Here is a 21,994-nt window from a genome sequence, read left to right as displayed (position 1 = left end):
TTTCAAGTAAATTGTTAATCACATATTACTTTCTAAGAATGTATAAATCAATATCTTGTAATATCTTTGCGTCGTAAGATCCGCATCTTTGGTCGTCTTTGTCTGACTTTTGCCACGTGTTAATATAGGTGTGTCGGAGAAGTGACGTACTGTATTACCAGTCCAGTTTTGTTACATCTTCGAGTGGTGGTGAGGTTTTTTGGCTGAAGCAGTTAATAATGAAGATGGAAAAATCTCCACAACGTTTTATTATACAGCTTAATACGTACTATGGAGAAAAGACTGATGTCACCCTGTAAAGCAGGAACTTAGACAAAGGGACGCGAGATTTAAACATGCGATCCACGAACTGCAGGAGATTGTTAACCTATCACGCTACGGATTCCACTATGCATCCAACATGTATATGTATCTCGACTATATTAAAACAGTCTCTCAGAAAACCTTCAAGCCGATTTTTTCTGTAAATTTAAGAACAACCTATTTCTCGGCACTTTTTAACAGTGTTCCACATGCATGTTTCACTACGCATCAGGAAGTAGCCTCAGCCATTTTCATACTGCGTATTAACAGCGCTTCAGTCAGAGCACAACAGTACAGGTACTGTGACTATAAACGATTTTTGAAATAAAAATTACATAGCTAAAGATTGATTAAGGAAAACGTTGACGGATGTTCATGCATTTTTTAAAGTACCATTTAACGTAACTCAGGAATAAGATATCTAATACATAAGTAGGATCTACTTCCAAAAGCGTAACAACACTGTGTTTGTTTACATGAGGTTTATTCTTACGATGAACAGAGTATAGTGTCGCAAACGAGGTAGTGTGAGCTGGTAGCGACAGACACTGTATGCGGACGTTGCAGCTGGACATATACACTTTAGGTGCCGCGCGGGATTAGCCGAGCGGTCTCACGCGCTGCAGTCATGGACTGTGCAGCTCGTCTCGGCGGAGGTTCGGCTCCTCCATTGGGCATGGGTGTGTGTGTTTGTCCTTAGGATAATTTAGGTTAAGTAGTGTGTAAGCTTAGGGACTGATGACCTTAGCAGTTAAGTCCTATAAGATTTCACACACATTTGAACATTTTTTGAACACTGTAGGTAAACGTCACGAATTTCTTCCCACCTACCTTACGCAGAAGATATCCCACTGTCGTATGTCCGTTGATAGCATCTGCCATGGACTGTCAATAGTGGTCTGTCACACCAATGACTTTCAAACCGGATTTATCTCCAACGCATTTTACATCGCAGCCACTCAGGAAAGATGTTCCTGCACTGAGCAATCGATCTAAGAAAGTATCACTGACTTTCACAAACTCATTATGGATATATGAGATGAACCACTTTGGTGAGCTGTGACGCCAATCAATAACTTAACGCGCCGCGTTTTCAACTGCGAACCCGGGGTTTAAACGGACAAAGCAAGTACGAATTTTGGTGGGGTTTCTGTTTGGGGTGTTTTGGAGTGCAGAGATGCTGCTGTGCCTGAGTAATATACCAAGTACAGCTTATGTCACGTCCTGTTGATCATTCTCGCATCTCGTGTTATGAAGCCGGGTTTACACACGCAACTAAAATGACGTCACAGCTAATAGTAGACTGCAGTGGCACTGCATTGGCACGTGTAAACACACAGTTTTCAATGGTGTCACGCAAGTGCCGAAATTCTGTCATGACACAAAAAGTTCTACTCGGGTGTGCTTTCGGACGAAACTTGCCTTCCGCGACTGATCCCTGATGGCTGTATCTCGAAACACGACCATTCTGTCGCAGTTATCGTGGAGTAGTTGCTGCAATACTCCATACGATTGCAGTGTGCTTTCATTCTATTACTGAAAAAAGTCAAAGCAGTGGTCTGCAAGTACACTTTCGCCGCTTCTGTAACTACAAGAACAACAATATAATATTCCTGTTACATTCTCTGTTGCAATGTGTGTGTGTGTGTGTGTGTGTGTGTGTGTGTGTGTGTGTGTGTGTGTGTGTGTGTGTTTGTGTGTGTGTGCGCAGACGAATGATGCATCTCCCAATCTTGAAAAATTTTTGGGTTAATAATAAATAAAATTAACCTGTACCCAAAATGCGAGTCGTATAAACCTCGTGGTTTGAGACCAAGCTCTGTACAAATTGTGTATTACAAGCAGGAAATAGCCCCCGAGTGTGGCGTGGCAGCTGTTAAACTAAAAATTAGTTTCCAGAATGATTTTTTCACTCTGCAGCGGAGTGTGCGCTGATATGAAACTTCCTGGCAGATTAAAACTGTGTGCCCGACCGAGACTCGTGAGTCGTGCTTCGGTAGCTCAGATGGACGGTAGTCTGCGTTCGGCAGGGCAGCAGTGCGCACCGCGCTCGGTCGTCCACGCCGCTGCGCCCGCGGAGTGTTTTGTTTACATCGTCGTCACAGCGATTCTCAGTCGACCACGCTCTAATGGCCAACTCTTACAGGAAGAACACTCTTAAGTTCACCTTCTCAAATGAATACGCACGACCCGAAGCACTGGCCGTCGAACGCTTCCTACGCGAAGACGTGAAGATCCCCCGTGACGAACTCATCGGCATACACCTATCGATCATTAGCAGCGTCGTTTATGTTAAGATGACTTCTGACGCTGCCTGCAATGAGATTATTCAAAGGAAGCGACATGGACTAAAATTTCGGCACTCCGACGGAAACGTCGGGCCTGTGGATGTCGACCATGCAGGACTTGGCCTTCGGACGATCCGTGTATTCGAACTGCCTTTCGAGGTAAAAGAAGGTGAAGTCATCGCGGCGCTAAGCCCGTTCGGAAAAGTCCAGAGCCACTTAGCCGAGACATGGGCACAGTTTACGACGTATCCGGTGCTTAATGGTGTGAGACAAGTCCGAATCGATCTCAAACGGCACGTTCCATCGTACATTTCTATCGGCGACTGCCGTGCAGTGGTCATTTACGACGGACAACCTCGAACACTTTCCGGTTGTGGCAAAGAAGGCCACGTCCGTAATGAATGTCTGCAACGCCGCATCACACAACTAAGGCCCGACGATACGAACACCGACAGAACCACGACCTCCCTTCCAGTCACTTATGCGGCGACACTGCACGTCCAGCCCACACAAGACACCGTCCATGAGCGTCTCTCTGGTCCGATACACCCGGAGGCGTCCCAGCACCTTGACACCGACGATGCCGCCCGTGAACATGTCCAACAGCCGGACACACCCACGCTAGAAGATCACAAGGATGCCAGTGAGAGTGTTCTGGGGAATGACGACCGCATCATAGCACCCGCGGCTTTTGTACTCGAACGACGTGAATCTCTTCCTTCCTCAGACACCGAAACTCATTGCCGAAAGCAGAAGTCGCCCAAACGACGAAAAAAACGCCGCAAGACATCAGAATCAACCATTGAGCCCCCTCCGCAGGACGAAGAGATGGCACATCACTCTGACGGAGAACACGATAACACTTTCTCCTCTGCCACGGAGACGCGTCATCCAAAAGACGGTGAACCGTCCAACAAGGAGCGTGTGCAAGCCCCGCGCCCTGAAGCCATGGAACATAGCACGCCTGTTGTCACCAACGCAACTGAGCCGACTCGGCCGGCGCTGCCACCTCTCGCCGATGTCAAACCTGTCGGACATTTTTCATGGGCGGATGACACGGATTTCCCACCTCCATCTGATGCGGAAATGAGATCTGTTCCTCCGTTAGACCAACACTAAAATGGGGGAAGTTTCTACGGCGACTACTGCGACTTCTATGGACTTCCAGCATCCACCACAACAATCTTCACCAGCTACGACCCTATCGGCAGCACGAATCTCCCATCAGGCGTACCGAATAGCTACTATCAATACTAATAATATCGGCTCCCACGCTAAACTTCAACTGCTCCGTGACACGCTAAGAGCAGCGGACATCGACATCGCCCTGTTACAAGAACTGAGGACAGCAACTTGGGCTGGGTGTTATGGATATGAGACGTACGCCGCCCCTGCAGCTATGGAACACACAGGCGCAGCCATCAAACCTCCGAGAAGGGATTGCAGTTTCCGATGTCGCATACCTCCCAACAGCGCGAGGGGTGGCCATCACAGTTGACGGACTCAAAATCATTAATCTGTACGCCCCATCGGGCACTGATATACGGAGGGATCGCTCCCAGTTCTACGCAGAAGATATCACACCTTTATTCCTCGGCCGATACGTTCATCTCATCGTAGGTGGAGATTTCAACTGCGTTCTCGAGCGCACAGACCAATACCCCCATTTCACCACATGTCCGGAACTTCGCTTCCTCGTCCGCCGCCTTCGTCTCCTCGACACTTGGCGAGTGGTACACGGCGACCGCCCGGGGTATACACACATTACGAGCCACTCCGCCAGCCGACTTGACAGAATATACATCTCTAACGCTCTAAAATCAGTTCTCCTCGACGTGGAACGTTGGCCGTCTGCCTTCTCGGATCATGACATCTACATCTGTACCATGAACCTACGTCGACAATCTATATGGCGCAGTGCAGGACCTTGGAAACTCAATGTAGCACTACTGCGGGACCCTGAATGTCGACAACAGGTCACCAACACGTGGCACACCTGTGTTCAACGAATTACGCGTTACGAGACCACACTGCAGTGGTGGTTGCTGTGCGCCAAACCGGCTATCCGACGCACATTGACACACTATGGCAGAGCCAAAGCCAGGTGGAATCACCATACAACTGATTTCTACTATAGCGCTCTACGTGAACTCATGGATCAACCTCCATCCCCGGATCGTCTAAAAGAAGCTCAACGCATTAAGGCGAAGATATTAACCTTGACCAGATGTCGTCTAGAGGGAGCTATTGTACGAGCACGCAGCCAAGATAGGATTAACGGTGAAGAACCTTCTATGCATCATATTATTCAAAATGTTCGTCGACGCCGACAGGCTTTAATGATAACTTTAGACTTACCTGATGGACGCCGGCTGACTTCGCAAGCTACCATTGCGGATGCATTCACAACGCACTATAGACTTTTATATCAAGAGGTACCTGCCGGTGCAGAAGCCATTGCTGAGGTTACCCAGGAGACACTTGGTACTCTAAACGCAGCAGCTGCTACCCTCCTGACTTCTGAAGTGACCAACGACGACGTCCAAGGCGCTGTGGCTAAAGGGTCTCTGAATCGATCTCCCGGCCCGGATGGTTTACCTCTCGAATTTTACAGAACCTTCCAAGATTTGATGATGTCACGATGGAGGGACATGTACTGGGAACTTTTGCCCGGCGCGGCGAACCCGCCACCAATGTTCATGGAAGGCTTACTTGTACCAGTCCCGAAACCCGCAGGAGGAACACGACTCGACAGTTATCGGCCGATCACGTTACTCAATTCCGACTTCAAGATTTTCACACGCCTTCTAGCAGTGCGACTCAAACATGTCTTACGAGATATTGTTTCCCACAAACAAACATCTTTAGGCGGCGATCGTAATATACAGACAGCCCTCAGTGAATATCGAGATGTGATCGCTGTGGCAACACACTCGCGACTGCCAGGCGCTTTAATCTCCATCGACTTCAAACAAGCGTTTGACCGCGTCAATCATGCATTCCTGAACGCAGTGATGAACCGAATGGCAATTCCCCCGACGTTCACGCAAGTGGTTATGCGGCTCCTTCGTGGAGCAACGTCCAGACTTCTCGTCAACGGCAGACTTACAGAACCTATACGGATTGAATGATCAGTACGGCAGGGTTGCCCCTTGTCGACGGTGCTTTATGCCATTGCGATGGAACCACTCATTTGCGGATTACGGCGACGTTTGACAGGTATTCCACTCCGGGATCATATGTTCCGCTGCCGAGCTTACGCGGACGACTTGGCCCTCGTCGTACGTTCAGCGGCCGACGTACAAGCTGCAATGCAGTGGATTACCCGTTACAGTGAAGGGGCAGGGAGCGCTATGAACGTGGCAAAATCATGCGCCATGAAGATCGGCCGCGGCCTTCCCGCAGACAGCGTCGTCCCATTTCAACTGGTGGACACTCTTCGCTGTCTCGGGTTGGTGTACACGCGAGACATTCGCCGCACCTCGCCGATCAATTATCGGGCGCTGCTGCAACGCATCCGGGCCAACATACAAAATGACATTCTACGCCCGCTGAATATGTGCCAAGAGTCACCTTCGTCAATAACCATCTGGCAACCCGGATACCCCATATAGCGCAGGCGAATTTCGGCTATTTCATTTGTTCTGGACACATATTCAAAGTCCAGTATGAAGCTCTCACCTTACCGAAGCGGGATGGTGGCCTCGACCTGGTTAATGTGAGAGCCAGGACTACGGCACTTTACACCAATACTATGCTCCGGTTATGGAAAAGCCAAAATGCTAGTTTTACTGGAATGTTGACCACCGAGCTCGCACCTGTTTCGAGACGCCCACCGACGTCTTTGGCGCACATCCCACCTCCGATGTCACATATCGGCCGTTTCTTTTTGGAGTACAGCAACATATGCACCGAGCTCCCCAGGACCAGGAAGACGACCACCCGCGACATCTACCGCCTTCTCCGAAATTCTCCACCACGCAGCCCCGCCGAAACACGTCAACCTCAGGTTTCATGGCCTACAGTTTGGAAAACGATCCACCAACCATATCACACCACTGACACCACCCCTATGTGGTACCTTCTCGTCAACGGCAAGTATACTACAAGACAGAAACTGCATCGTATCGCACTGGTGGACTCACCCCTGTGCCTCAAATGCAATGTCGAAGATACAGATTTACATCGTTTTGAGTGTGGGCCAGCGGCAGCTGTCTGGACCCTCGTACAGAAGATTGAGGCTTTCTACCTCCGAGTACCAGCACATCATGTTTCTCCTACTATGATGATATATCCTGACACGACCTACTTTCCACCGGCTAAGTGGCACGCCATCACATGGATCAGTGGCATGGCTGTCAACTACCTCTTCCGGGACGACATCGTCTATCCGGCGGACTTCTGGACACGTCTCCAAGTACGTCACCACACCCTTCGCCGACATCGCCACTATCGGGCCACTTTCGCGAACTATTTACAGAGTATTTTCACCAACCCGCCTCAAAGCTGGAATCTCAACGAACATTGCCAGCCAAGACTGGACGATCCCACGTTCCCCTTCAATGGTCAATGATAGAATGCATTTTGTTCTGATGGCGCGCCAAAGTGGAGCATGGCGCGGAAAGTATTCCTGTTTTATTTCACTTCTCTTTTCTCCTCCTCTTCTAAGTTTTTTCTCCTTATACATGTTTATCCCTTTCACACATAGCTCTCTATCTGCAGCCTATTTGTTTTTCTTTCTCCTGTGCTCCCCCAAAACAAAAACAAAAAAGACTAAAAAAAGAGTTTGCTGCTGATGGTGAGACTGTATACTCCTTTATGTTAAAAAAAAGAATAAAAATAGAAGGCCTTTGCGGAAATATAGCTACCTCTTATGTTTTCCATTTTCAAAGGGTATTGTGTTATTTTATGAAGAACGTCGTCTCTTATTTTCATGCACAAGAGGTTTTTATAAATTTTCTTATTTAAAAAAAAAATGGTAGAGCGCGAAAGGTAGAAAAAAAGTTGGTAGAGCACTCGCCTAAAAAAAAAAAAAAGTTCCCCACTACCGCCTAAATTAAAAAAAAAAAAGATGGTAGAGCACTTGCCCGCGAAAGGCAAAGGTCCCGAGTTCGAGTCTCGGTCGGGCACACAGTTTTAATCTGCCAGGAAGTTTTAAAAATTAGTTATTCGAAATGCCTACATCATCGAATACAATAAGATGTAGAGCGGCACGTCTACAGATGATTTGTAATACCAGCTGTATTTCAGTTTGCCATAGGAGACACCATTTTCGTATATGAGCCTTATTTCTTTTGAGACCCCTGATTTATGACTGCGCGAAATATGCAACGGCATATTGCTATTCAACTGTTAAATAGTGAACAGTGCATGCATTTCGAACGTCTTGGAAGACAGGATCTATCTGTTGACTGAACAACAGTGATGATTATTGTGAGGCAAAAGTAAATTGCACAGTGGGTGCTACACCAAGAACATGAAATGCATTCGGAATGGAACTGACGGATCTCAAGAGATATCAGTAAATATGAAGTAGATGTTGGACCTGATGCATTCCTCTCAGAAAGAGGAGAATATTTCCGCTGATGGTTTGAGCTGTACTCATATCTTGAACAACTTTGGAGATGCCATATTAACTTCTGTGTTATGGCAATAAGCTGCTTCAAAGGCCCCAAAGTCTACTAGCGTGCTGTTTCAGGGCAAATGTGCATTGGAGATTTATCACAAATATATGACCCTTGTTAATTATCCATTAACGATACAGGCCTTCAAGAGATTCTATGAGAGCTGAAAGAAAAGGCTTGGGCGTAGCGTAATGGATAAAGATATGGATTATAGAGTCTAAGAAAGTAGGTTCAAACCCTGCTATATGCAAACTTTTTCTCTTCTTACTGCTTTTAACACATTCTGGGACCTTAATACAGATTTAGTACAAGCATTTTCTGCAGTATTCGATGTAATCTACATTTCCGTCTGATTAAAATACGAAGAATGAAATAAATATTTGGCTGTTTATCTTCTAATATGTGACGATTTCCGAGTGTCTGGTTTGGCAGGAAACTGAGGATAGCTTAAGTTGCTGCGAGTGAAACGAGTGGTAGTCAAATTCATATTCTATCTTGTCACAAATATTTGGCAGTTGGTTTCCGAATATGTAGCGATTTTCAAGTGTGTGGTTAGGCAGGAACCTAATAGGACAGCTGAAATTGCTGTCAGTGAAACGAGCAGCAATAAAATTTGTATTTTTCCTTGTCCTGGCGTCTCCAGAGTTGTCGGAGATACGAGTACAGCGAAGATCATCGGAAATATACTCTTCATTGTCTGTGGAATGAATCAGGCGCCAACGTCTTGTAGATATGACAATTCGCAGACCCTTTGCTATGCGCTCAATAGCACTTGACCCATTAGCTGCGAGCGCCTAGCTTACCGTCTGTCGCGGATGGAGAGGGGGGGGGGGGGGGGGGGAGGGCTAGAGGAAGAAGTGTAGAGGGAACAAGACCCGTCTCTTTCTCACAGGGCAAGCAGCTCACTGGAGTCTACATTGTGTTGTTTGATACGTGTAGCTGGCAACGGGCGGAAGATTTCCGTACCGGCTCTCGCTCTGGAATCAACAACGTATTGCTTAGTAGCTTAAGTTGGCAACGGGCGGAAAGTCGGCCCGGAGTCATCCGATTTCCACCGATTCCTCCGCTCACAGGAAAGGACCAAGTCATGTTCTGTGTAGAGCGGAGTGTAGATGTTGCGACAGTGTTTACTGTCGCCTGTCGGCGGAAGCCGCCGTCAGCTCTATCTATAGTCTCAGGTGACGCGGTACTTGAATTGCATGGCAGTGAATGTTCTGACCCGCACGTATAATAAGAAATGCCGTAATTTCTCGCGCGACACAGCCTCTCGACACTCGCGGCAACGCGAAACTCGCACTGACCGGTGATTTTCTTATCTACTTGCGTTAAGCACAGTGGTTTCTTTAGTAGTGTCTTTAGCTTTACTAGTGTTGAAGTTCATCTGCATTCCTACCCGTCCTGATCTTCTAGCCGTAATGGATTAAGGTACACCGTGGCTGTGCCTAATATTACTAGAAAAGATTTTCAGCAACCAGACAATATTCAAAATTTCTTATTTACTTGCTCATCTTCATCTTGTTCAGGTGCTATTACATCCAGCTACGGGATGTGCACGTCGAGATATTTGATCTTAACAATCGCATATTCTTGTATCTTTTCGCAAGCTTAGATACTAACACAATGCACTGAAATCAGAGTTGGCACATCGTTTACATGTCAGGTTACAGCACTATAACGTCATCCGACAGAAACCAGAAGCTACAAATCTTTTTTTATTTATTTGCCGAGAGAGGCTGCGCAGTGGTTAGCGCATTGGATTCGTATTCGGGAGGACGACGATTCAAACCAGCGTCCGGCGATCCTGATTAGGTGTTCCGCGATTTCCTTAAATCACTTCAAGCGGATGGCGAGATGGTTCCTACGAAATTACACGGCCGGTTTCTTTTTCCATTCTTCCCTAGTCTACGCTTGGGCTCCGTCTCTAATGACCTATTTATTTACGGGACGTTAAACACTAATCACCTGTTTCTCCTTTTTACTTTTACTTATTTGTTAATTTTATAATTACGACCACCACAAAATGTGTCATAATATTGTCTTCGTTTTTGTGCAGTGTCATGTATATGACAGTCATTAATGTAACAGAATTATGGTACATTAGCCGACCGTTGTGGCCGAGCGGTTCTAGGCGCGTCAGTCCAGAACCGCGCGACTGCTACGGTCGCAGGTTCGAATCCTGCCTCGGGCATGGATATGTGTGATCTCCTTAGGTTAGTTAGATTTAAGTAGTTCTAAGTTTAGGGGACTGATGACCTCAGATGTTAAGTCCCATAGTACTCAGAACCATTTGATTTATAGTACATTATTGTTGTTGTCCTCAGTCAGAAGAATGGTTTGATCCTCATCTCCACGCTAGTCTATCCTACGCAAATCTCTTCATCTCTGCTTGACTACCGAAACTTGGATTCAGTTGAAACTGTTTACTGTATTTGCTTTTCCACTACAATTCCACTTCGGTGTAGGTCAGTGTAGGGTTGTAAATACAAAATTAGAAGTAATACAGGAGTAAACCTAATAATGAATAAGAAAATAGGAATGCGGATAAGCTAATGTGAACAGCGTAGTCAACGAATTATCGCAGGCAGAACAGACACGGAAGCAACATCCACCACTGAGGTACAATTTTGTATTCCAACTTGCTTCACAGACAGAAATTATTGAAATATTTAAGAGGGACGAGAAATTAATTGTCATGGGCGATTCGAATTCGATAGTAGGAAAAGGAATAAAAGAAAAATAGTTGGAGAATGTGGGCTGCGGGAAAGTAAGGAAAGAGGAAGCCGCGTGGTAGAATTTTGCAAGGGGAATAATTTAATAAGTGACAAACCTTGGTTTATAAATCAAGAAAGGTTTACTACATGTAAGAGAGTAAGGGACGCGGGAAGGTTTAAGACTGATCATATAGTATTAAAACAGAGATTTCGAAACCGCGGTTTGAAGTATGACACTTCTAGGAGCAGATGTGGACTCTGGCCGTAATTTATGGATTACGAACTGAAGATCAGAACTGGATAAATTGTAAAAAGTTAGGGATTGAAAGTGATGGCACCTGGATTTATTGAAAGAACAAGAGTCTGTAGAATGTCTCAGAGAGGACATTAGGCAACGCTGGACTGAAACAGAGGAAGTAATACAGTAGAAGCTGGATGGTTGTCTTTGGGAGAAGACAGCAGAATAACATAGGTAAAAAGACAAGGTCTAGTAGAAACCCTTGGATAACGCAACACATTGAATTTCATTGACGAAACGAGGAAATACAAAAATACAGCACATCAAGCAGGCGGAAAGGAATGCAACGCATAAAAACTAAAACTGACAGAAAATGCTTAAAGGCTCAGCAGGAAAGTCTAGAGGCCAAATGCAAGGCTGTAGAATCAGGTATGACTAGGAAAGAAAGATATTTACCGCATGTAGAAAAATTAAAGAGAACGTTACAGAAGAGACAACTGTATGAATATCGAAATCTCACATGCCAAACTACGGGAGGTGTTCAGTAAGTAATACAACATATTTTTTTCCTCCGTCAATTTCGGTTAAAAAAGTGCGGAATTTGTTGTGGAGCATCGTGGAATATTTCCGCTTCAGCCCCTATAGCTTCATAATGTTCCGATAGCTGGCGGCGCTATTCGTACCTTTCTAAATAGTGCCTTATCGCAGTTGCATTCCAAACAGAGAGCTGTCCTTGAGTTTCTTTTGGCGGAAAACCAGAGCATCGCAGAATGTCTACAGAGAGTGAACAAAAGAACAGTGCGTCTGTCGCCCTCACAACAAGGCCGCGCAAACATGTTTGATCTCCCACTAGCCAGTCTGCCGCACGCTGCTGTAGCTCTTGCAGTGTTGGTACGTGCGGACACTCTCATTCGAGGTGATCGGTAGATCACAATCAAACACCGCCATCCGCTGATGGTAGTGGTGACACACTTGCCCCACTGGGGTCTTCGCCGCCTGACAGAGGACGATGAAGACCAATGAAGGACTGTCTGAGAGGAATTGCTTATAGGTTACGTAGTTGATCGTGACAATTTTTGTCGAACGTCGTAAAGGTGATGAAATATGGGTTCATGACTTGGAAGAGGGAAGAAACGACAGTCTACTGAATGGCGCCACACGAACTCTTCCGCAAAGAAAAACTTCAAAGCCGTACCTCTGCCAGTGAGGTAATGGCGGCCCGCAAGGTTAGCCGTGCGCTCTAATGCACAGCTCTCTAAGTTGGGAAGGAGCGCCTGGTCCCCAGCACGAATCCGCGGACTTGTGTCGAGGTCCGGTGAGCCGGCCAGTCTGTGGATGGTTTTTAGGCGGTTTTCCATCTGCTCGACGAATGCGGCTGTTTTCCCTTATTCCGCCTCAGCTACACTATGTCGGCGATTGCAAACAAGTTCTCCGCGTACGCGTACACCACCATTACTCTACCACGCATATATAGGGGTTACACTCGTCTGGTGTGAAACGTTCCGGGTTGGAGGGGGGAGGGGGGGGGGGGGGCTGCTCCACCGGGGGCCGAACCGCACACGCACAATAACCCTGAAAGAGAGGTTCGGTGTGGGGCGGCGGAGGGGTGAAGTAGACTGCAGTAGTCGTCGTGGGGTTGTGGATCACTGCGGCTACGGCGGGGACAGTCTCCGTCGTTTCTAGCCCCCAGTTAACATAAAATACAACACAATACAAGGTTATGGCGACGGTCTTCTGGTACGCTGAAGGGATTATTCTGTTTGGTGCACTTTCTCATGGTACAACGATCAGCTCGGAAGTAATTGGCTACCCTCAAGAAACTAAAGAAATGACTTCAGCGTGTTCGTCGTCACTAAAATGCGAATAAACTCCTCCTTCTCCGTGACAATGCAAGGCCTCACAAGAGTCTGACCACCCAAGAGGAGATCACATTATTTCATTGGACTGTTCTTCCTCATTCAACCTACAGCCCATATCTCGCGCCTTCAGATTTCCATCTGTTTGGTCCAATGGAGCATGCACGTCGCGGGAAGCAAGACTTGGAAGATGGGGATCCCTCAGGGGGCTCAGCATTCGTTTGCTGGGTACGGGCTTGGCGAACCCGGGGTCCTCGAGCCGTGGACTGGTGTGCGCCGCCAGTCTGCTGATACCGTGAGCTCTGGGCATGCTTCAGCGACCAACGTTTGGTGCAACGGTGGAACGTTGTGTGTCTTAGGGACCGGGGATCTTGGCTTGGTTGCCTGGATCGCGAGGACGGTACATACCTCTATAAAAAAAAACCTTCAAACTTAAGGTGTGCTACGCGCCGATAAGATGCATGGCTGTTGAGGTGGAACAGTCGCTAGCGGGCAACCTCTGGGGAACCTGCCGCACCTCAGTTGTACAAGGCTTATCCAGGCATGCGGGGCTCTGTCTGGATGAACGTAAGTTTCCCTAGCTGATCGTAGGACTACCATGACTACCACGAATTCTTCCTCTTTTCCTCCTCCTAATTTTTCGCTGGCCAGTGGGATGGGTGGACCGATGGTAGGCACTACCGCCCAATCCAACAAGAGGGCTAGGTTAGCCAGTCCTCCTGACTCCGGCGTCAGCAAACGTACAGCAGGTCAGAGTAACAGAGCACATACTGAAAACCAGAATGTGTTTTTAATTATAAAAAGGAATGAGGGTTCCTTTGAAAAGGTTTCGCCATTCCATATCGAAAAGGGTCTAGAAGGAATAGCTGGAACTTTGAAATCAGTGAAGCGTTTACGGAATGGGACACTACTTGTTGAAACATCAACTGCTCAGCAAGCAGTTAACCTTCAAACAGCTAAAAGCTTGGGGAATACACTATCGATACAGAGCTTCACAGCACCCTGAACTTCAGTAAGGGTGTTGTTACCTGTAGGGATCTCGTTGACATTCCTGTAGAAGAATTAAAGAGTGAGTGGGCTCAGGAGGGAATTGTTGACGTTCAGAACATCATGAAAAGGGTGGATGGGAACCTGGTGAAATCAGACTCCTTCATTCTTACTTTCAATACCCCAAACTCCCAGAACACGTCAAGGCAGGATTTCTTCGACTAAACGTCCGGTCTTATGTCCCAAACCCAATGCGCTGTTTTAAGTGCCAGCGTTTTGGGCATACAACTCTAGGGTGTAAGGGAGAAGCGATGTGTGGCAACTGTAGTAAGGCTGCCCATGACGGAATTGACTGTTCGTCGCCTGTCACACGTATAAACTGTTCTGAAAGCCACCCTGTTTGGAGTAGGGAGTGTAGAATCTTCCTAGAGGAACGTAAAATACAAGAAATAAAACCAGCTAAGCGTATCCCCTACAGTGAAGCCAAAAAGATCTTTAAGGCCATGCAGCCCCCCCACATTCGTTACATGTTTTGCTTCGATTGTTCAGAAGCCGACTCTGAAGGTCGATGCATCTACACAGACGGAGGTTGTTAGTGCTGGCACGAACACATGCACATGTCAGTGCACTTGCAAGGCAGCAACTGTATCAGAGCCTGTAGCCCCTCCTACAACAGCAGAGAAAGGTACAGTAGGTAGCACTGAAAAGCCCCAAGCATCTCCGATTGCTGGGGCTGTTCCAAAGCCGAGCATGGTCATAAACACCCCAGCTCCGATTCCAGCAAAGCCCGCTAAACAAAGGAAAGCACATGTGAAGCAGCACCAACAGATTAAATCGGCTGGTAAACCCTCGGATCATGTTAATGTGGTCCCGCTAGACGCTTCATCAGACTCTTCCCCAGAGCTGATGGAGTCTGAGAATATGGGGCAATCATCTCGCCCCAAGACTGAGCCTCCACCCGCTGCAGTCTCCCCTCTTCGGCGGAAAGAGAGGCAGAAAATACAACCACCGTGATGGCTCCCATACTACAATGGAACCTGCAAGTGTTCAGGACACATGTGGAGGAACTACGTCTATTTATTCAGGATAGACCTATGTGTGTATGTCTGCAAGAGACAAATTTCAGTGAAACATACACCCCAGAGCTACGTGGTTATGTCCTCCACAAAAAGGACGACCTGAGTGGACAGAGAGCTCTAGGAGGAGTTGGTATCTTCGTCAACACCGACTACCACTCCTCGCCTCTCTCTCTCACGACGGATTTACAGGCAGTTGCAATATTAGTACATGTGGGCCATATGCTAACAGTATGTTCGCTTTACCTGCCCCCACATGATGTGCTTGACGAAGAGGCTCTCAGTGATCTTCTTACACAGCTCCCCACCCCTTCATCCTCTGTGGTGATTTTAATGCACACAATATGCTTTGGGGCTCTGTGAGTACTTGCAATTGAGAGGCTTCTTCTGTCTACCAGTGCCCATTTGCTAAATACAGGTCAAAGCACGCAATTTTTGCATTGCAACTGGGTCGTTCTCTGCCCTTGATCTGTCGCTTTGCTCTCCAGCCATCGCCCACACTGCTGCATGCGAAGTGGTTGATGACTTACACGGCAGCGATCACTTCCCCATCCGGATTCACCTGCCACATGCAGTGGAACCAGAAAGGAAACCACCTCGATGGGTGCTCGGTAGAGCCAACTGGGCACTGCCTAGTCAACTCGCCCAGTTTGAACATCGGGTCAGTGTCCAGGAATGGGTGGATCATATTACTGAAGTGATCCACCGCGCCAGTGAAGCGTCCATCCCACAGTCCACGGGACAACTGAAGCGGCAGCCTGTCCCTTGGTGGAGCGACGAATGCCGCTGTGCAATCAGGGCTAGGCGTGCAGCTCTGCGTAGGTTCAAATGCCGGCCAACTGTAGAGAACCTTGCAGCTTTTCGGGTGGCGAGGGCAAAGTGTCGTCGGATTATACGAGAGAGCAAGAATAGGTCGTGGCAGCAGTTCCTTAACACCATTAATCGTTCTACACGAAGTTCCATTGTGTAGGAGACCATCAGGAGAATTTCTGGGAGAGGTGGGAGGTGCCCTATGGCTGCTATAATGTGGAATGGTACTCTCCAAACGACCCCAAAAGATATTGCCCAGTCTATGGCGGCTCATTTTGCAGCTATTACTGCAACCGCCAGTCAGAATCCAGCTTTCCAGCACCATAGAGTGGATGCTGAGAGGAGCAGTTTTGACTTCCGCTCACCCAATACAGAAGAGTACAACTGCCCGTTTTCCATGTGGCAACTGGATTCTGCATTGTGTGGGACTCGTGATACATCCCCTGGTCAGGATAGAATCCACTATAGCATGCTGCGGCACCTCACAGGGAGAAATAAAGAAATCCTCCTCCGACTTTTTAATCTAGTTTGGATGTCCGGTCACTTCCCCGACTCGTGGCGTGACACAATTTTAATTCCTCTTTTAAAACCTGGGAAAGACCGCACGTGCCCGGGTAGTTACCGTAGTGTTGCCGTCACTAGCTGCGTGGGAAAGACCTTGGAGCGAATGGTCAACCGCCGCCTTGTCTGGATGCTAGAATCCAGACAACTCCTTAGTTGCTTTCAGTGTGGGTTCAGGAGGTATCGCTCCACCTTTGATAACCTGGCCCTCCTGGAGGCGGCCATACAACAGGCTTTCCTGCGCCAGCATCACCTGTTGGGAATATTTTTTGACATTGAAAAGGCATACGACACTACTTGGAGCAATCTTATCATCAGGCAGCTCCACGAATGGGGTTTTCGTGGATGTCTTCCCAATTTTATTCGGTCCTTCCTGTCGCCACGATATTTTCGGTAACGAGTCGGAGACGTACTGTCTAGTCGCTTTGAACAAGAGAACGGTGTCCCTCAAGGTAGTGTTTTAAGTGTGACGGTCTTTTCTATTGCTATTAATAGTATTACGTCTGTTGTGAAAAGTCCTGTGCAGTGTTCCTTGTTTGTGGACGATTTCTCTGTATTTTGGTCTTCTTCAAGCCTTGCAACGACGACTCGTCAGTTGCAACTCACTCTCCGACGTTTGGATGACTGGGCACAGAAGAGTGGTTTTCAGTTTTCAACTGATAAGTCGGTGTGTGTTCTTTTTAACCGTTCTCGTTCCATTTTTGACTTGCCTCAGTTGAGGATGAGGGACACCGTTCTGAATTTTAAAGACACGGTGAAGTTTCTGGGCCTCACTTTTGATTCTAAGCTTACGTGGCTGCCACAAGTTAAGGAACTGAAAAAAACGGTCTCTTAAGGCGCTGTCTATTTTAAAATGTCTTAGTCACCTCACATGAGGAGCAGACAAGACTTGTCTGCTCCGATTTTACAGAGCCTTCGTGCGGTCCCGGCTTGATTATGGATGCACGGTGTATAGGTCTGCAAGACCCACTTATCTGAAGCTGTTGGATGTGGTGCACCATGAGGGGATTCGGCTGGCCACTGGGGCGTTCAGAACGAGCCCCATACTGAGCCTGTGTGCAGAGGCAGGTGAACCGCCACTTCACCTCCGGCGGCGTCTACTAATGGTGCGCCAGGCCTATCAAACATTATCCACACCATACACGCCTGCATACCACACTGTTGCTCAGCCTCCACTGGAAATGCTTTTTCGCAACCGGCAACGAGCAACAAGGCTCTATTGGATTCGTGCAAAGGATTTCATTTTAGAGATGGGTGTGGCCGGTTTTAATGTTTCATGTCGAGGTTGGAGCAGATACCCACCTTGGTTCCTCCAGAGGCCCAGACTGATTTTAGATTTGGTAAATTTTAAGAAAGACAGTACATCAGATTTTACTTTCAAATCTTTATTTTTTAACATTTTAGATAGGCATCATGATTTTACAGTAGTATACACTGATGGATCCCAACAGGAGGATTTTCTTGGCTGCTCAGTAGTGTTCCCCGAACGTGTCATCAGGATTCGCCTTCCCCAGGAATACACTGTTTTTTCCGCAGAACTTCACGCGATCCTGAAGGCATTGGAGCAGATACGGTGTACTCAGGGCAAAAACTTTCTAATTTGCTCTGACTCAATGAGCGCATTACAGTCACTGCAGAACCTGTACCCAGCGGAGAAGTTGGAACAGCTGATTTACGACCAACTGTACATCCTCCAATGACAGGGCAAACAAGTGTCCTTTTGCTGGGTGCCAGGGCATGTGGGCATACGGGGAAATGAACAAGCTGATAGAGCTGCCAAGGACGCCTGCAGATTACCGGAAGTGACAAAATGTTCTATTCCTTTGCAAGGTATTGTTTCTGTGCTGCGGCGGAAGTGTATGCAATTGTGGGAGGAGGAATGGCTGGCGGTGAGGGAAAATAAGCTGCGATTGGTGAAACCCACCATCCAGCCGTGGTGTTCCTCCTGCTGGTCACCTAGGCGTGACGAAGTGACCCTTACACGTCTTCGCATAGGACACTGTCCTCTTACGCATGCCTTGTTACTACGGCGAGAGGAACCCCCACTGTGTGATGCCTGTGGCGTACGAATCACTGTACGCCACATTTTAGTTGAGTGTGATTTATATCATTCTGTCAGGGCGGAAGTTAATATTAGTGGGGATCTGCCCTCGATTCTAGCCGATGACGAAGCGAGTGTCAAGAAATTTTTAAGGTACTGTGATGTTTCCGGGCTTCAGCCAAAAATTTTAGGTTGGAATTTTTAGTGTGTTGCCGAGTGGCTTGCCACTACTTTTTATACTTGTAATAGGCCAGTTCCAAACATGTGCTATGTGTTTCATTTTAACCCTTTCACCTACGTTCTCTTGCAGTTATACTCTTTATGTGCTGTATTCCACTTTGCAACTGTTGACGTGCAAACTGTCTATGTAGCCTTTCACTTTTAATTTTAGCCCTATTTTAACACTTGCTGCATTTTAGTGACACTCGTCCGTTGTTGTTTCCGTTCGGGCGCTAAAGACTACACTGTTGAGCGCCCATATCCACCATATCCATCCATCTTGGAAGATGGGGAGGTAATTTATGTAGCAAAACGTTGACTCTGTAGTACAGCACTAACATTGCACCATGAGGGCGTACAGGCCTTCCCAGTAAGGTGCATAAGGCCTTTGAACTGAATGGATCAAATGGCTCTAAGCACTATGGGACTAAACATCTGAGGTCATCAGTCCCCTAGACATACAACTACTTAGACCTAACTATCCTGTAAGGTGTCAGGCAAATCCAACACCTTTCATGAAAACCCTGACATGATAAGCAAATCCAGTAGTATGTCACATAGCTCCGAATAAATCGTGACATTAAATTAACCAAAGTAATACGAGCAACGAGTGAGCAAATGGAATACCACAAACACAAGAGTGCCTAAATGCATGTCAATACCTTCCCACCGTGAGACAGACGCAGTTCCCAGGGGAGAAACGAGAACAGAAGCCGAGAGCAGAAGGCTAGAAGGCCCTACGATAAGGGACGGACTGGACACCCACGTCGCCAGCTAACCACTAGGGCCACACCACCCGCAATTTTTAGTGTGAGACTTTTTCGCGTCTCTGTTACGTTAGGACCACCCCCCATCCCATGTTAAAAGATAGAGCCCTCCAGAAGAACAGTATACATCTTACGATAACGCTAAAAGGACCACACCAGCTGCAAGTTTTAGCGTGAGACTTTTTCGCGTCTCTGTTACGTTGCAAACTTTAAAAACATTGCCCCACCACGAAAGGTATAACGTTTCTCATTAGATAGACAGAATTTTTGTAGGTGGAGCTTAAGGTTAACATTGAGACCCTGATTGGTCAGATGAAAACACAGCCAGATAGTTTTTTTAAAACCAACTTCGGTAAATGATAGTAAAGAGAAGTCAGGAGAAGTTAATTGCTTCCGAGATGGGGAGGTGAGCGGAGCTGTGCTGCCCGCCGCCGCCCTGACGCTGCCTAAACACCGACAAGGTAATGAACGCACGTGATGCCGCAGTTTTGAGCGCATAAGGCTTCACTCAGAACTGCAGAAGTCTCATCTGTTACACCCCCTTTTTGCGTAATACTAGTGTCGATCGTAAATTAAAGCTCATGGTGTTCACATTTGCCACTTGAAGTAAAAATCTGAAACGCGATGATTTCTCTGTTACATAATCATTGAGAAGCCACATCAGCCACTGTAATTTACGACAAGTTAGATAAGTAATTAAAGATAATTGAGGGTCACTGTAGACCATTTTGATAATTTTATCTTTTGTGAAACTTAATTTAAACCTAGATTATAGATGTGATATGGCATAGGTCATCCTTCGATCCATTGTAGAACTTGGAAACCCATTCAGGGAATATTCGTTCACATTTTTGTTGAACACAATTGGTTTTTACCATCCTGTATTAAAACACTTCCTTTTGTCAATAGTGCAATTTATAATCAAAGTTTTGTGAGTAGAATAAAATTTCCAATGGTAAACTTAACTGCTTTTTCGACGTTATTTTACCAGCTAGCTAAAAATAGGAAAGCCTTGAACCCCTTCCACTAAATTTAGTTAGTATTAAGATTCTTTTACATGGAGTGCAGTGGAGCTGACCCTGAGATCATTAAGTATTTGGTTATATCATCACAAGTCTCACTGAACTCTTCTGAATTCTACATGTCATGTGTGGTCTGGCGTCTCCTTACCAGCAACAGGTCCCAGGTTCAAACTAGTCAATTCCCTAAAAAACACGCTCAGAGCGTCGTTGCGCGAAAATGGTAGGGAAACACGATATAGAACAAACAGACACCACCATGAATGTTAGAATCCTAAGGACATCATACACATCCATGCCCGAGGCAGGATTCGAACCTGCGACCGTAGCAGCAGCAGGGTTCCGGACTGAAGCGCCAGCGACCGCTCGGCGTATAAGACCAGGCAAGTGCGTGTGTGTAAAAAATAAAAAAAAATAAAAAAAAAAAAGAAAAGTTCAAATGGCTCTGAGCACTATGTGACTTCACAACTATGGTCATCAGTCCCCTAGAACTTAGAACTACTTAAACCTAACTAACCTAAGGACATCACACAACACGCAGTCATCACGAGTGCGTGTAAAACTCGGGCTCTGAGGCTTTCGTAAATCTTATGTATATAGACTGTTCATTTATAGGTTTTGAAGAGTGAGTTTGCGAGTGTCACAGTCGGCGACATGTATGGCCGTATCCTTTGATTGCATTGACTAAGAAGCTTGAATTATTTATACCGCCAAGGTCAGAATTTGCCATACATTTTCACTTGTTTCCTCTACCCGTTCCTGAGAAGTGGTCTAACCAGACGGAACCGCAGGCGGACGATAAATGGCAAACAAATATTATTTTATGTGGTAGAGTTACAGATTAAAAATTTTCGGCTTTTTAATTTACCTCTACTGATTCTTGCCTGATTTCATGATTCTAGGCCACTGGAAGTACACTGTAGGTTTTGATGAGTGAGCTTGCGAGTATCAAAATATGTGACATAAATTGCTTTTTCTTTTTATTGCGTTGCCTCGAAAGCTTAAATTTTTTACATCGCCAAGAGACGACAGACAACTTGTACCATAAATTCCAACTGAATGCGTTTACCTGTTACTGATAAAAAGGAGTCTTAACAGACGGAGAGGCAGACGGACGAACAACAAAGTGATCCTACAGCCGGCCGCTGTGGCCGAGCGGTTCTAGGAGCTTCAGTCCGGAGCCGCGCTGCTGCTATGGTCACAGGTTCGAATCCTGCCTCGGGCATGGATGTGTGTGATGTCCTTAGGTTAATTAGTTTTAAGCAGTTCTAAGTCTAGAGAACAGATGACCAATAGTGCTTAGAGTCATTTAAACCATTTGAATTGATCCTACAATGGTTTCCGTTTCTGCCGACAGAGGTACGGAAAACTAAGAATTAAAAAACACATTTTTATTTATTTTACCGTCTCAGTTGTTCATTTATTCTTGTGTCCAATTCCTGGATGATCACGATGGGCTAAGGGTGAAGCCCTCCATGCCTGTACCGGCATGGT

This window comes from Schistocerca gregaria, chromosome 2 (genome assembly GCF_023897955.1).
Source record: "Schistocerca gregaria isolate iqSchGreg1 chromosome 2, iqSchGreg1.2, whole genome shotgun sequence".
NCBI lineage: Eukaryota > Metazoa > Arthropoda > Insecta > Orthoptera > Acrididae > Schistocerca > Schistocerca gregaria.
The sequence above is the reverse complement of the archived record's forward strand: the minus strand, read 5'-3'. Positions refer to the sequence as shown.